Genomic DNA, 15,604 nt, shown 5'->3' with positions numbered 1-15,604 from the left:
TCTTGAAAAGTTCATTAGAAGAGGCGTTCGTAAGATGAGGTACCACTGTATGTGAGAATTAGAGTTAAGATAAAGTTAGTTTTTTCCAGTAATTGTATGGGTATATTAGTAGGTTTGAACTCAGACAGCTTTTGGATTACTTCGTATTGTAGATATCCATTGGTACCATTTCTCCCAGGCCTTATAGAAATCTGATTCTTTTTTGTTCCGTAATTCCATCATCATTTTAGAGAGTTCAGTGCATTCCACAATTTTAGCAATAATATTTGTAGTTGTGGGTATGGTATCTTGTTTCCACTGTTGGGCGTATGTTATTCTGGCTGCAGTTAGTATTTGTCATACATGTACCCTAACATATCTCCGATATGCTGGAAATGCAAAAAGAAAAAAAAGGAACTTATTACCATCTATGGTGGACCTGTATTTATGCAATAAAATATTGGATGGATACTAAAAAGATAATAGACTAAGTCATATCGATACCGATCACAGCTAAACCAGAACTATTTCTGCTAGGCATATTTAGACAAACAATTAAAAGACAAAGACAAATGCCTTATTACAGTAACTGAATGTAAACATGCCTGGGATAAACATATATCCATCCTAAGATAAAATACAGGAAATAGTATAAGGGCAGACTAGGTCGACCATGACGTCTTTTTCTGCCGTCAGACTTCTATGTTTCTATATTCCTATGTTTCTATGTCTCTCTGTCGCTGTCTATCTCTCTCTTTCTGTCTCTGTCTGTCTGTCTGTCTGTCTCTTTTTCTCTCTCTTTCTCTGTGTATAAAATGAGAATAAAAGTGCACTGGTGTGCCTTTCGTCCCCTGTCCAATTGTCTTTCCTTTTTTTCACCTATCTTATATATTCTCTTCCTTTCATATATCCTCTCCTCTAAGTTCACCTTCACCCTCTTTTTATATTATCACATGTCTATTTTCTTCCTATGTATTTATGTATTGAACAAATGAATAAATAAAATAAATAACTAAATAAATATAAATATTCTGAAAGATCAGAGTGTAAATCTTTATTCTCTCAGCTGCTCCAAAAACAAGGTTTTAATTTAATGAAAAGGTAAATCCCATTCTAAGTTTGTTCAGATGGTATATTTTTAATAAATATCAGAGGGCATGATCCTATTGTTCCTACAAACAATGACAGAATATCCACAGCTTTCTTTCTGCACCAAGGGCAGACATTATCCATATTCATATGCTTTGTAGTGAAAGGCACCGTTCTTTACGGCAGCAACTCGTATAAATTATTGGCTACAACACAAATGCATGGCCTGGGTGGTCTCTTAAATGCGAGTAAATTACTACTTTTGTGTCATTATTAACCACATTTGCTGGTACTGTGCCCTACTTTAGTGGAAGGAGGGATATGGAATTTTTCTGTCTATAATGAGGACACCAACCCCCCGTCATCTTCATTTTCTCCTGTCTTGGTTGTTGTTCTTTCAGATAAATTTATTTATTTATTTATTGGATTTGTATGCCGCCCCTCTCCATGGAGTCGGGGCGGCTAACAACAGTAATAAAAACAGCATGTAACAATCCAATATTAAAGCAGTTAAAAACCCTTGTTATAAAACCAAACATACATACAGACATACCATGCATAAAATTGTAAAGGCCTAGGGGGAAGGAGTATCTCAGTTCCCCCATGCCTGATGGCAGAGGTGGGTTTTAAGAAGCTTACGAAAGGCAAGCAGGGTGGGGGCAATTCTAATCTCTGGGGGGAGTTGGTTCCAGAGGGCTGGGGCCGCCACAGAGAAGGCTCTTCTCCTGGGTCCCGCCAAGCAACATTGTTTGGTCGACGGGACCTGGAGAAGACCCACTCTGTGGGACCTAACTGGTCGCTGGGATTCGTGCAGCAGAAGGCAGTCCCTGAGATGATCTGGTCCGGTGCCATGAAGGGCTTTATAAATGGAGATGTGGAGGGAAATTATGTAAAAGGACTTGCAATTCTGCATCCCTGCCCGTCATCAGGTAGATTCTCTGACAAGACTAAGGTGACCAGACATCCCACTTTTGGCGGGACAGTCCCGATTTTTAATAATTTGTCCAGTGTCCTGCGTTTTTTTTAAAAAAGCTTCATTTTTTTTTCCTCTGGACTGTTCAGAGCGAATAAAGCGTTTCCTTTCTCTGGGTGCTGGGAGAAGCTTCCTCCTCCTCCCGCCCAGAGAAAGGAAATGCTTTATTCGCTCTGAGCCATCCATAGTGAATAAAGCATTTCCTTTCTCTGGCTGCTGAGATTGTGAACTCCCCAATTCTGGACATTCTGGACATTTTCCAGGGGGGCGTTTGCCCAGGTTGGCCTGATGCACCAGTTGCGGCCCTATCTGGACCGGGAGTCACTGCTCACAGTCACTCATGCCCTCATCACCTCGAGGTTCGACTCTACATGGGGCTACCTTTGAAAAGTGTTCGTAAACTTCAGATCGTGCAGAATGCAGCTGTGAGAGCAAACATGGGCTTCCCTAAATATGCCCATGTCACACCAACTCTCCGCAGTCTGCATTGGTTGCTGATCAATTTCTGGTCACAATTCAAAGTGTTGGTTATAACCTATAAAGCCCTTCATGGCATCGGACCAGAATATCTCCGGGACCACCTTCTGCTGCACTAATCCCAGTGACCTGTTAGGTCCCACAGAGTTGGCCTTCTCCAGGTCCCGTCGATGAAAGAATGTCATTTGGCGGGACCCAGGAAAAGAGCCTTCTCTGTGGCGGCCCCGACCCTCTGGAACCAGCTCCCCCCGGAGATCAGAACTGCCCCCACCCTCCTTGCCTTTCATAAAGTTCTTAAGACCCATCTATGCCGTCAGGCATGGGGGAACTGAGACATCTCCCCCGGGCCTATGCAGTTTATACATGGTATGTTTGTGTGTGTGTTTGCTTTTAATAATGGGGTTTTTAGTGTTTTTTAAATTATTAGATTTGTTCTTACATTGTCTTTGTTATTGTTGTGAGCCGCCCCGAGTCTATGGAGAGGGGCAGCATACAAATCTAATTAATAATAATAACAACAACAACAACAACAACAATAATAATAATAATAATAATAATAATAATAATAATAATAATAATTTTCAAGAGGAGATTGGACTTCCTTTTAGCTGGTGTGCTATAGAATTTCCTGCTCAGGCAGGGGATTGGACTTGATGACCTGATGGCCCTTTCAACTCAAATAATTGTATGCTGTGAGCCGAATCAAATCAAATCAAATCAAATCAAATCAAATCAAATCAATAAATACCACTTCACAGTGCTTTACAGCCCTCTCTAAGCAGTTTACAGAGAGTAAGCCTATGGCCCCCAACAATCTGGGTCCTTATTTTACTGACCTTGGAAGGATGGAAGGCTGAGTCAACCTTGAACCTACTGAGATTCGATCTACCAAACTGCTGGCATCCGGTGATCATCAGAAGTAGCTTGCAGGACTGCACTCTAGTCACTACACCACTGAGGCTTTTCTTGGTGGTGCAATTCTCAGGCAATTTCTAGGCCTGAGACCACGAATAGAAGTACTAGCTACCAAAAAGTATTTAATAGCACATTTCCCAATAATGCAAGAGTCAAACCTCTTAAATCCCTTTACCTTATCCAGTTAAAAAAATGTCTGTAGGCCCAGACAATGTAAAATGCTAAAATTATATGAAGGAGGAAAGAAAAACAGAAGCTTAGATCTATAGGCAGATTATTAGAGAGAACAAATTGAAAAGCTGCATTGATTTCAGCTGTCTCTTTTAGCTGCATATTTTGGGTTCATGTTTCTCTCAGAACAATTCGACTGAAGATCGTTGCAGGTTTTTTCCCCATTAATGTTAGAAGAATTACTAAGGTCAATGGGATGAGAATTTTGTCTACCTAAAGGCCAACGCAGAAGATTCTTCAAGGGAAACATCCATAGAACATAGCAAATAGCCGGAATAGCTTCAAGAAGACTAGTGAACATTCTCAGAGTGCTGTTTTACATCCTTTGATTGCCGCTGAACTTTTCACAAAATGGCATTTCAAACAAATTTGGAACCTCTTCATCAAGAGAAAGCATCAGAGAGACGGGCAAGGAAAGCAAAAATATTTCACAGTAGGATGAAACCCAGAAAAATACTCATTGTAGAATAAACTGGTGAATGTCTATTTGGTGTTTCTCTATCTGTCTCTGCAGGAGAAAGAGCGGGACACAAATGCTATAAAATGGGCAAACTAAAGCTAGACTTAATTTTTTTAAAAAATAAAACATTTTTTAAAAAAATGAATATTACTGCGAACCGGTCAGTTGAATGCAAAGATGGGGGTCACCAGATGTGTAACGTGGAGACCTATGCAGCTGAAAAACCCCAGCACCATGCTGCCAACTTGAAAAGTCAAAAGAATCCATCAATACCGGTAAAGCTACTGCACAGATGGCATTTTGGGCGAGGATAAAGAGAGGTCATCTTTAGAATATTTGAAAGGGAAAGAAAAACATTGAAGACAAATAAGTCTTTCCTTGGAGGGTCACATAGGTGTTGGGCAGGAAAATGTCAGCGGCACAAGGACTTGCAAGCTTCACATATTGCGCTGTAATTAATTCGGCTCAGAATAAAATACACACTTCGAGAATGTGTACTGGTAATGCCATGATTCCAGGTTCAGACCTTTGTTGTGGCCCGCCAGAATCCCATGCAGCTGATAGTGGATCCGGGTCAAGAGAAGACCGACTTCTCCGGGTCCCGTCAACTAAACAATGCCGCTTGGCGGGACCCAGGGGAAGAGCCTTCTCTGTGGCGGCCCCGGTCCTCTGGAACTAACTCCCCCCAGAGATTAGAATTGCCCCCACCCTCCTTGCCTTTTGTAAGCTACTTAAAACCCACCTCTGCCGCCAGGCATGGGGGAATTAAGACTTCTTCTCCCCCTAGGCCGTTACAATTGTATGCATGGTATGTTTGTATGTATGTTTGGTCTTATATATTAAGGGGTTTTAATTCGCTTTTAGTATTGGGTTATTATTGTATATTGTTTATGATTGTTGTTAGCCGCCCCGAGTTTTCGGAGAGGGGCGGCATATAAATCCAATAAAACTTGAAACTTAAACTTGAAACTTGACTTGGTGATGCTCCAGTGGCCTGTGCAGCTGGCACCTGAGTCGGACAGTGAGGAGGAGGAGGAGGACTCAGTGCCAGAGGCAGAGGTTCACCCAGGGCCTTCGGGATCTCCAGCACCTCACAGCAGTGATGAGGAAGAAGAGGCGTCTACTCTTCTTGGTGCCAGAGCCCGCAGAGCTGCAAAGAGACAGGAACGGTTACTCCAGAGGAGGTCTCCTCGGGAGTAAGACTGGGGGCTAAATGGCCACGCCCCATCTATCCATTTGAATGTCAAATAAGTTCCTTTGAAACAGACTCTTTTCTATGCTGGTGGGAAGAGAGTGGGGTGCTGTAGGTGTCAGTCGCAGTGGTCATGCGTGGCTTTCTGTGCATTTGCTTTGTTCATGCATGTGGCTTGCACGCATGCACATGGCTTGAAAACATGGGTAAATAGGACAGCATAGCACTGGGGCAGAAGGGCAGGAGGTGAGGGGAGAGGTGTACTCGCCCACCGGCAGGTCACTACTAGTGGTTCCCCAGAACCGGTCCGAAATGGCTGAACGCCACTTCTGCCCTGAAGACATCTTGCTTTGCACTGTTGATGCTTAGAGTGAAGTGGCAACTGGTGATTGACATAATATTTCTGAGAAACTGTACCTATTTACAAAGCTCCCTATGCATACCAGCTTCTCTTCCTTTGAATCTCTCTCTCTCTCTGTCTCTCTGTCTTTCTCTCTCTCTCTCTTTCTGTCTCTGTCTCTCTGTCTCTCTGCCTCTCTCTCTGTCTCTTTCTCTCTGTCTCTCTGCCTCTCTCTCTGTCTCTTTCTCTCTGTCTCTGTTACTCTGCCTCTCTCTCTGCCTCTCTACTTGTCTCTCTCTCTGTCTCTCTAACTCTTTCTCTCTCTTGCTCTCTCTGTCTCTCTTTCTTTTTCTGTCTGGCTCTCTGCCTCTCTCCGTGTGTGTGTGTGTGTGTGTGTGTGTGTGTGTGTCTTTCTCTCTCTTGCTCTCTCCCTCTTTGTCTCTCTCTTACTCTCTCTGTCTCTCTGTCTCTCTTTCTCTCTGTGTCTGGCTCTCTGCCTCTCTCCTTGTGTGTGTGTGTGTCTTTCTCTCTCTTTCTCTCTCCCTCTCTGTCTCTCTCTTACTCTCTCTGTCTCTCTTTCTCTCTCTGTCTGTCTCTCTGCCTCTGTCCCTCTCTCTGTTTGTCTTTCTGTCTCTGTCTGACTCTCCATCTGTCTGCCTGCCTATCTATCTGCCTCCCCACTCTTTCTCTGTCTCTGTTTCTGAGTCTCTGTCTCTCTGTCTCTTTCTTTCAGTCTCTCTCTTTCTTTCTTTCTCCATCTCCCTGTCTCTGTCTCTGTCTCTCTTCAGTAGGGTGATCCAATCCATTTAATTACCCAGCTATTCATTTAGAGATAATACAGTCCTTGTTGTAGCTGATGGTAATGAACAAAATCAGGCATTTCAAGACTGTTAATTAGAATGGCCATGTATTCCAAGTGGATTCAAACAATTGTTGGATGTTAAGAGAATGAAAAAGGAAAAGGAAACTGTTTAAGAAGTTTATCAGACGTCTGTGGAAATTCTCAGTCACTCAGCTCACAGTTGTCCCAAAAGTGCTTTTTTCAAAAGGTGCCTTTTCTTCTTCAAGAAAAAAAATAAAAACAAAGTCCAATTGCCTTTTGAAAAAGCACCTTTGGGACAGGTTGTTCAGACAACCAAAACAATAATGGTTTCTCTATGATAAGGTCAAATCCTAGTAGGAAAATGCTATTTAGTTCTCACACAACTGTTCATAGCGTAGCCGAGTTTATAGGTGATTACCATATAAATGTCATCTAAATTCTCATTCCACCTTCTAATCTTTTTTTACACAGTAGAGGCAGATACAGGGATCAGCAGATGATACCAAACTTGCAGGAATAGCCAACTCTCCAGAAAATAGACTCAAGATACGGAAGGATCATGACAGACTTGAACATAGGGTACTATCTAACAAAATGAAATTCAATGGTAAAAAGTAAGGCTCTACATTCATTCATGCATTCATTCATTCATTCATTCATTCATTCATTCATTCATTCAGTTAGTCCAATACACAATGAGGGTTTTAGTGGGTATATATCTATATACACATAGTAAAATGCATGATGAAGGTTATAGAGGAGATACTCATAGCAAAATATATCTAAGAAATAATAGAAAAGAAGGTATAGTAATAGAACATATCAATGAAAGAATAGAAGAAGAGATATAGGAATAGAAGAAAGGTATAGGAGATATAGGTGAGCAATAGGACAGGGGACAGAAGGCACTCTAGTGCACTTGTACTCGCCCCTTACTGACCTCTTAGGAATCTGGATAGGTCAACCATAGATAATTTAAGGGTAAAGTGTTGAGGGTTTGGGGATGACACTATGGAGTCCGGTAATGAGTTCCATGCATTTATTTTTGGCCACCACGATGCAAAAAGGATGTTGAGGCTCTAGAAAGAGTGCAGAGAAGAGCAACAAAGATGATTAGGGGACTGGAGGCTAAAACATATGAAGGAACTGGGCATGGCTACTTTCGTGAAAAGAAGGCCCAGGGGAGACATGATAGCAGTCTTCAAATATCTCAGGGGTTGCCACAAAGAAGAAGGAGTCAACCTATTCTCCAAAGCGGGTAGAACAAGAAGCAATGGGTGAAAACTAAACAAGGAGAGTAGCAACTTAGAACTAAGGAGAAATTCCCTGAAAATTAGAACAATTAATCTGTGGAACAGCTTGCCTCCAGAAGTTGTGAATGCTCCAACACTGGAAGTTTTTAAGAAGATGTTGGACAACGAAGTGGTGGGTTGGATTAGAAGACCTCCAAGGTCCCTTACAACTCTGTTATTATTCTATTCTATATTCTGAAGATACTTCTTATATTATTGGATGTTCTGTCGGGCTCTCTGGTAGACTCCTCCCAAAAATTCACAGATACAAATTTCAGACACACACACATTTGAAAATTCAAAACAATGTTCTTTATAATGAAAATTCACTTAAACTAAGCCCTCTTTTTGTATAGCAAAGAGCACTCGTCTCCAAACAAACTGGTAATTTGTATAAGTCCTTTACCAGTTCTGTGATACTTAGCTTGCAGCAGTGAGGCAATTCACAGTCCTTCTTCTTTCACAAAGTGAAACACACTTTGCTCTGGTTTAGTTTCAAAGCGGGGAAAAAGCAGCACACAAAAGGTCAAAGTCAGTAAAGCAGGCACGAAACACAAAGATCAGATAATCCTCCACAATGGCCAAACCCACAGGCTGCTATTTATAGCAGCCTCACTAATTACCACAGCCCCACCCAACCACAGGTGGCCTCATTTTCTTTGATAATAATCTCTCAGTTGTTGCTGCCTATGCATCGCTCTCCGCATGCGTGGCTGTATCATTAACTCTTGTTCTGAATCCAAGGAGGAGCTAGAGAATTGATCTCCTTCTGAGCTGTCTGCCCCACTCTCCTCCTCCCTGTCACTCATGTCTTCTTGGTCAGAGGAGCCTTCATCAGCAGATTCCACCGGGGGCAAAACAGGCCTGCAGCATGTGGATGTCTCCCCCACATCCACAGTTCTTGGAGCAGGAACTTGGCCAGAGCTAACCACAACATTGGATGTACTCCATTGAGCCTTCAGATCATAGGGAAGGTTGTGTTGTAGCCAACAGAAACTTAGAAGTTACCCATTACTGATTTAAAGTGGATTTGAATCAGATTAACAGAAACACGAGAAGGAAAAATATATCAGTGCATGAGAGAGTTTTACTGTCAGCCTGTTTTTCCACATCAAATTATACAATTACGTGACTTATGGTTTGGACCAAGTTTGACTTGCTTGTTGTAATTCAGGAGACACAATGGTAACAATGTAGCCTCTTGTCTATAATACAATGAGATATATACAGTAGTCCCTCGCTATACCGCGCTTCACCTACTGCGGCTTCAATTCATCGCGGGTTTCTGAGGAAGTCGATCGGCAGATTTAAACAGCCCGCCGAACTCCAGCGGCAGGTTTTTCCAAAAAAAAAATATATATCTAAAATTGCAAATACTGTATTTAAATACTGTATATAAAATAAATACTGTGTGGGAAGGGTTTATAAACACTTAAAACAATGAAAACTTACCAAACAATTACAATATAAATACTTAAATAAGTACTATCAGTCGATAAATTCCCCATCGCGGATTTCACCTATCGCGGCCGGGTCTGGAACGTAACACCAGCGATAGGTGAGGGACTACTGTAAAGAAGATTGAGTCAAAAACTTTGCAAACATCAAATCCAAACGACAACAACAACTAAACTATTCTTGATACCAAAAAGTCAAACACACAATGGGATTAAGATGGCTGTCTCAGGCAGTGATTAAATTAAATTAAATTAATAAAATTTCTAAGCAGAAGGAAATGCTACTAAAGATATTAACCACAAGGAAAACAACAACAATCCTTCATGAAGACATCTACTAAAATTTTGCAATGTCCATAATTTCTTTTTGCAGCAAACTTGAACTGTGTGGGTAGTCCATAAACCTTGTGTTCCAAGAAACAATCTATTTTCATTCACAGCCAGATGTGGAAACTTGATGTTATTAAAGATATTTCAGGGTTGACTCTGAATTTTATGGATTTCTCTCCTTTATTATTATTTTAAAACTCAGTAGCTATGTGATCTATACCTTTTGGGGGTTTTGAGTTTTTAAACAAAGTGACGTTTTAAATTAATGTTCAAATTTGACCCCCTTGTCTCTGTGGCAGCCCCTCAAATATTAGAAGACTGCTATCATAGAAACATAGAAGACTGACGGCAGAAAAAGACCTCATGATCCATCTAGTCTGCCCTTATATTATTTTTTGTATTTTATCTTAGATGGATCTATGTTTATCCCAGGCATGTTTAAATTCAGTTACTGTGGATTTACCAACCATGTCTGCTGGAAGTTTGTTCCAAGGATCTACTACTCTTTCAGTAAAATAATATTTTCTCATGTTGCTTTTGATCTTTCCCCCAACTAACTTCAAATTGTGTCCCCTTGTTCTTGTGTTCACTTTCCTATTAAAAACACTTCCCTCCTGGACCTTATTTAACCCTTTGACATATTAAATGTCTCAATCATATCCCCCCTTTTCCTTCTATCCTCCAGACTATACAGATGGAGTTCATGAAGTCTTTCCTGATACGTTTTATGCTTAAGACCTTCCACCATTCTTGTAGCCCATCTTTGGACCCATTCAATATCTTTTTGTATGGGGTCTCCAGAACTGAACACAGTGTCAATATCTTTTTGTAGGTGAGGTCTTCAGAACTGAACACAGTATTCCAAATGTGTATTCTATCATGTTTCCCCTGGTCCTTCTCTACAGTAGCTGTTCTTGAGCACCTCCCTTGTTAAATCCAGAAGTTTCTGTTACCAGGGAATTTAGTTAAAGTGTTATTGTTAAGCAAAAGTCATTAGAGTCAGACAGGACTGTTTACTTACCTCTGATTGGCCGCTGGGCTTTGGGCGCCAAACTAAAGAGCTGTCAGGCGTCGCTTGTTGCCGGGCGAAAGTTTTCCTGTGCTACCGGGCTTACGCGTCTCCTGTCAGATTGCATTCGGCAGTGAAAGTAAGCCGCGGCTGTTGTTTCTCTGTGAAAGAATAAAGCGTTTTAACTCAAAGCCGTTTACTCGGATTATTTCATTGGCGACGAGGGTCTTGAGGACTGCTTTTTCTCCTTGAATCATTATGTCTACCCCGTCAATCATTCAGCCGCCAGAGCTTTTTGACCCTGAACGGTCAACCTGGACTGCCTATATGGCAAAATTTGAAATTTTTTTGGAAGCAGCCGGCATGCAAGATGCCACTGACAGCCGCAAAAGAGCTTTATTCCTAAATTATTGCGGCACTCAAATTTTTGAGCTGGCGGGCACCCTGACAGACCCAGAGCCTGCCAATTCCATCTCGTGGCAAATTCTGAAAGAAAAATTAGCCTCCCATTTCAAACCAACTAAGCCCGCTAGGGTTTACCGGCACCAGTTTTCCCGCACGGCACAAGCCGAAGGGGAAACAATTAACCAGTTCGCAACTCGCCTCAGGACCATATTGGCAAAATGTCAATTTGATAACCCTGAGGCGAGGTTGACAGATGCCATTATCTTCGGAATGAAGAATGTCTCCATCCGGAATAAGCTATTAGCAACGGAAGATTCGACCCTGCAAGATGTGATCAAAGCTGCCCAGACGGCTGAAGTGGCAGAGTCTGCTGCCGCGGAATTGAAATCGAATGACAAGCTGTCAACGGTATGCAAACTCACTGCACATCCTCGCGCACAACTCAACTCTTCGCTGGACTACTACACCGCTGATTTTGATGCCCAGGACGACGATTGCTGCCTGATTCGGGGACCCCCAAACCGGCAACTCCGCCAAAACTTCCCTGCTTGTGCTGGCTGCCGAGGTCAACACGCACGTTCGAGATGTCCCTTCAAGGATGCCTTCTGCCGCCGCTGCGACAAACGAGGCCACATCGCTGCTGTATGCCGTGCCGCCCTGCCAGATGACACCTCAGGGAACCAAGATCTGCTGCCAACGTTCCCTGCCCAGCGTTCATACCGGCCATTCCGACAACAAGGACGGGGAAATAGGAGACCATGGTCCAACAGAGGTAACCTTGCAAGCCCTGCTTCTGCAGCTACTCCTTCTCCCCTTAATAAAATTGTTGTCCCTCTCCTATTAAATCAACATCCCTGCCACATGGAGCTGGATACGGGCTCCAAATATACTTTGATGCCGTGGCACAAACTAAGACTTTATTTACCCGATGTGTCTCGAGACTCTTTGCTGCCTTCAGATATTGTCATCAAAGACTTTCAGGGACACCCAATTAGTGTATTGGGTACTACTAGCGTCCCTATAACTTTTAAAAATGTGCACCATAGGTTGCCCCTATTAATCGTGGACGGGGCCAATCATTCTTTGTTCCAGTTGTGCAGCACTTGCTGCACACTTTAGGGTCTGGGAAGGTCTTTGCAAGGCTGGACCTTGCCCAGGCATACCTACAGCTTCCTGTAGATGAAGCCACTTCTTTAGCCCAGACAATAGTTACCCACAGAGGTGCCTTCAGGTGCACACGCCTGCAATTTGGCATTAGTGTAGCCCCAGGTATTTTCCAGAGACTAATGGAACGCTTGTTATGGGGGCTTAAAGGGGTGGTCCCTTACTTCGATGATATTCTAATTTGTGGGGACACAAGGGACCAATTACACTCTAGAATCCGACAGGTGTTGACCAGGTTACAATCAAAAGGGCTGAGGCTGAACCATGACAAGTGTGTATGGGGAACTCCATCTGTGGATTTCCTAGGATTCAAAATCGATGCAGCAGGAATTCATCCCACAGATGATAAAATTAGGGCCATTAGAGATGCACCTGCCCCCACTTGTAAAGCAGAGCTGCAAGCCTTTTTAGGGTTATTGAATTTCTACTCAGTTTTTCTGAAGCATAAAGCCTCTGCAGCTGAGCCGCTTCATAGACTTCTCCACAAGGGGGCGCCATGGCAATGGGGAGATACTGAACAGGCATCTTTCACTGCTGTCAAACAACTCCTGACTTCCCAAAGTGTAGTCGTGCAATATAGTCCCACATTACCCCTCAGACTCACATGCGACGCTTCGCCATACGGGGTGGGGTCTGTCCTAGCCCATATATTACCTAATGGTCAGGAGGCACCTATAGCTTACTTTTCAAGGACCTTATCCCAGGCTGAACGAAATTATGCCCAAATTGATAGAGAAGCCCTAGCTTTGGTTGCCGGCGTTAAAAAATTCCATAATTATTTGTTGGGCCGCCCTTTCCAATTGATTACTGACCACAAACCGTTGCTGGGATTATTAGCCACTGGGAAACCTACCCCTCCATTCATGTCCCCCCGCATGTCCAGGTGGGCTATATTTTTAGCCGGCTATGATTATATTCTAGTGCATAAAGGTGGCTCTCAAATTAATCATGCTGATGCCTTGAGCCGCTGCCCCTTGGGTCAGCAGGTGGTAGATCCAGCCCCTGCTGGAGATGTCCTCTTAATAGACTTAGGCAATCCATCCCTCGTGACAGCAGAAGAGGTAGCCAAGGAAACAAAACTTGACCCTGTCTTAGGAAGAGTCCTTCACTATATTCTAAAAGGATGGCCAGCCAATGGGGATGACCCAATAGTAGGTGAGTTTAAGGCAAAACGGCTAGAACTGTCAGTGATGCATGAATGTGTGTTATGGGGTGATAGGGTAGTCATCCCCCATTCCCTAAGACCCCAAGTGATGCAGCTGCTGCATCAAGGACACCCTGGGGTGGTCAGGATGAAGGCCTTGGCTAGGGGGTATTTATGGTGGCCAGGGCTGGACGGGGCTATAGAGGACTGGGTTGCTACATGTAAGTCCTGTCAGGAGACCAGACCAAACCCTCCCAAAACCACCCCTGCACAGTGGGACACCCCTAGGGGCCCTTGGTCAAGAATACATATCGACCTAGCGGGGCCAGTGAACAATAACATGTTCTTAATAGTGGTGGATGCATACTCCAAGTGGCTGGAGATACTGTTACTAGGGTCCACTACAACAACATCAGTGTCAAAGGTGTTGCGGAAATTGTTTGCGACACATGGGTGTCCAGATGTTCTGGTATCGGATAATGGGCCCCAATTTACTTCCAGGGAGTTTGAAATGTTCCTCGCCGGGTTGGGGGTGAAACATGCTTTGGTCTCAGTCCACGCAGCGTGGGCTAATGGGATGGCTGAAAGGTATGTCCGAGTGGCCAAAGAGGCCATCAAAAGATCATCCCCAGGGGAAATTCAAGGCAGACTGGACACTTTCCTTCTAATGCAACATATCACACCAAGTATGACTACAAATAGAAGCCCGGCTGAATTACTGATGGGGAGGAAGTTAAGGTCACCATTGGATAGGCTGCACCCAGCCTATGTCCAGTTAAAAACGGTAAATGTCACCACTCCGGAACGCTCGGTATGTATCGGTCAAAATGTGTATGTTAAAAATTTTGATAAGGGCACATTGTGGGAGAGTGGAATAGTCACAGAACAAACCGGTCCAAAAACATATACAATTGCCCTAAGTGATGGCCGCCTCTGGAAGAGGCACATAGATCACATTAGAGGGAGATTGGCATCTGACAGTATAAGGGACAATATGGCTGCCATAAGTAATGGGGCCTCTCCTCCTTCACACCCCACAGGAAATTACTCAAGACCTACTAGGAACCAGGAACAAATAGACTGGGACTTACCTGGATTTACTAGTCAAGCCAGCGCAGCTGCAGCTCCGCAAGGCTCCAGCCATGGGGGTGCTGGACAGTCCCATCCGGAAGAGCCATCTTCATCGGTGGATACCCAGGTCCTCCAAGACCCACGAAGGTCTGAGCGGGCACCCAGAAGACCAGCCCGTTTGGACGAATTTATTACATATTTATCAGAGTGAACATCTGTAATAAATCAACCAGAAGGGGGAGGGATGTTAAATCCAGAAGTTTCTGTTACCAGGGAATTTAGTTAAAGTGTTATTGTTAAGCAAAAGTCATTAGAGTCAGACAGGACTGTTTACTTACCTCTGATTGGCCGCTGGGCTTTGGGCGCCAAACTAAAGAGCTGTCAGGCGTCGCTTGTTGCCGGGCGAAAGTTTTCCTGTGCTACCGGGCTTACGCGTCTCCTGTCAGATTGCATTCGGCAGTGAAAGTAAGCCGCGGCTGTTGTTTCTCTGTGAAAGAATAAAGCGTTTTAACTCAAAGCCGTTTACTCGGATTATTTCATCCCTTATGAAACCAGGTTGCAACACCTTGGTCTCTTCAGCCTTGAAAGACGACATTTAAGAAGTGACTTAATCGAAGTGTATAAAATCATGCATGGGATGGAAAAGGTTGATAGATAAAAAATTCTTTTCTCTATCACACAATACTAGGATGGGGGGGGGCACTCTCTAAAGCTCATAGGTAAGAAAGCGAGGACAAATCAAGGGAAATATTTCTTCACTCAGAGAGTCGTTGGTTTATGGAATTCGCTTCCAGAAGAGGCCGTGAAAGGTGTCAGCCTGGATAGCTTCAAGGCAGGATTAGACAGATTCATGGTTGCCAAGTGTATCAGTGGTTATTGAAACAGATGTCCAAGTGCCAACTCTATCTTGGTTGAGGCAGGCAGGGTTCCCTTGAGTACCATTTGTTGGGGGTCAAGGGAAAGGGAGGGTTTTGCTTTCTCTTTCTGCTCAAGATCCCCATGGACAATTGGTGGGTCACTGTGTGAAACAGAATGCTGGACTCGATGGGCTTTGGCCTGATTCATCAGGGCCCTTCTTAGGTTCTTATATTCTTGTAACTACTCTTTGTATGTTTTAGTTTGCAGTCCCCTAATCATTCTGGTTGCTCTTCTCTGCACTTTTTCTAGAGTTTCAATATCTTTGACTTTTTAGAGTCTCAACACTCCTCGACTTGCTTGCTTAGCTGCTTGTTGAACAATATTGTTTGTTGAAC

The 15,604-nt window shown here is 43.5% G+C and overlaps 1 long non-coding RNA gene across 1 annotated transcript; it reads right to left on the bottom strand.

Moving 5' to 3' along the window:
- Nucleotides 1-10,629: 10,629 nt before the first annotated feature.
- LOC139168360 (uncharacterized) lies at nt 10,630-14,866 on the bottom strand. The gene is made up of 3 exons (XR_011559278.1): nt 14,690-14,866; nt 14,372-14,566; nt 10,630-10,728 (listed from the first exon to the last, which is right to left on the bottom strand). It is a non-coding gene; the product is annotated as an uncharacterized lncRNA (long non-coding RNA).
- Between the last annotated feature and the right edge of the window lie 738 nt (nt 14,867-15,604).

Source organism: Erythrolamprus reginae, chromosome 5 (genome assembly GCF_031021105.1).
Source record: "Erythrolamprus reginae isolate rEryReg1 chromosome 5, rEryReg1.hap1, whole genome shotgun sequence".
Classification (NCBI taxonomy): Eukaryota; Metazoa; Chordata; class Lepidosauria; order Squamata; family Dipsadidae; genus Erythrolamprus; species Erythrolamprus reginae.
Note: the sequence above shows the minus strand (reverse complement) of the source record. Positions and strands in the feature narration are given on the sequence as shown.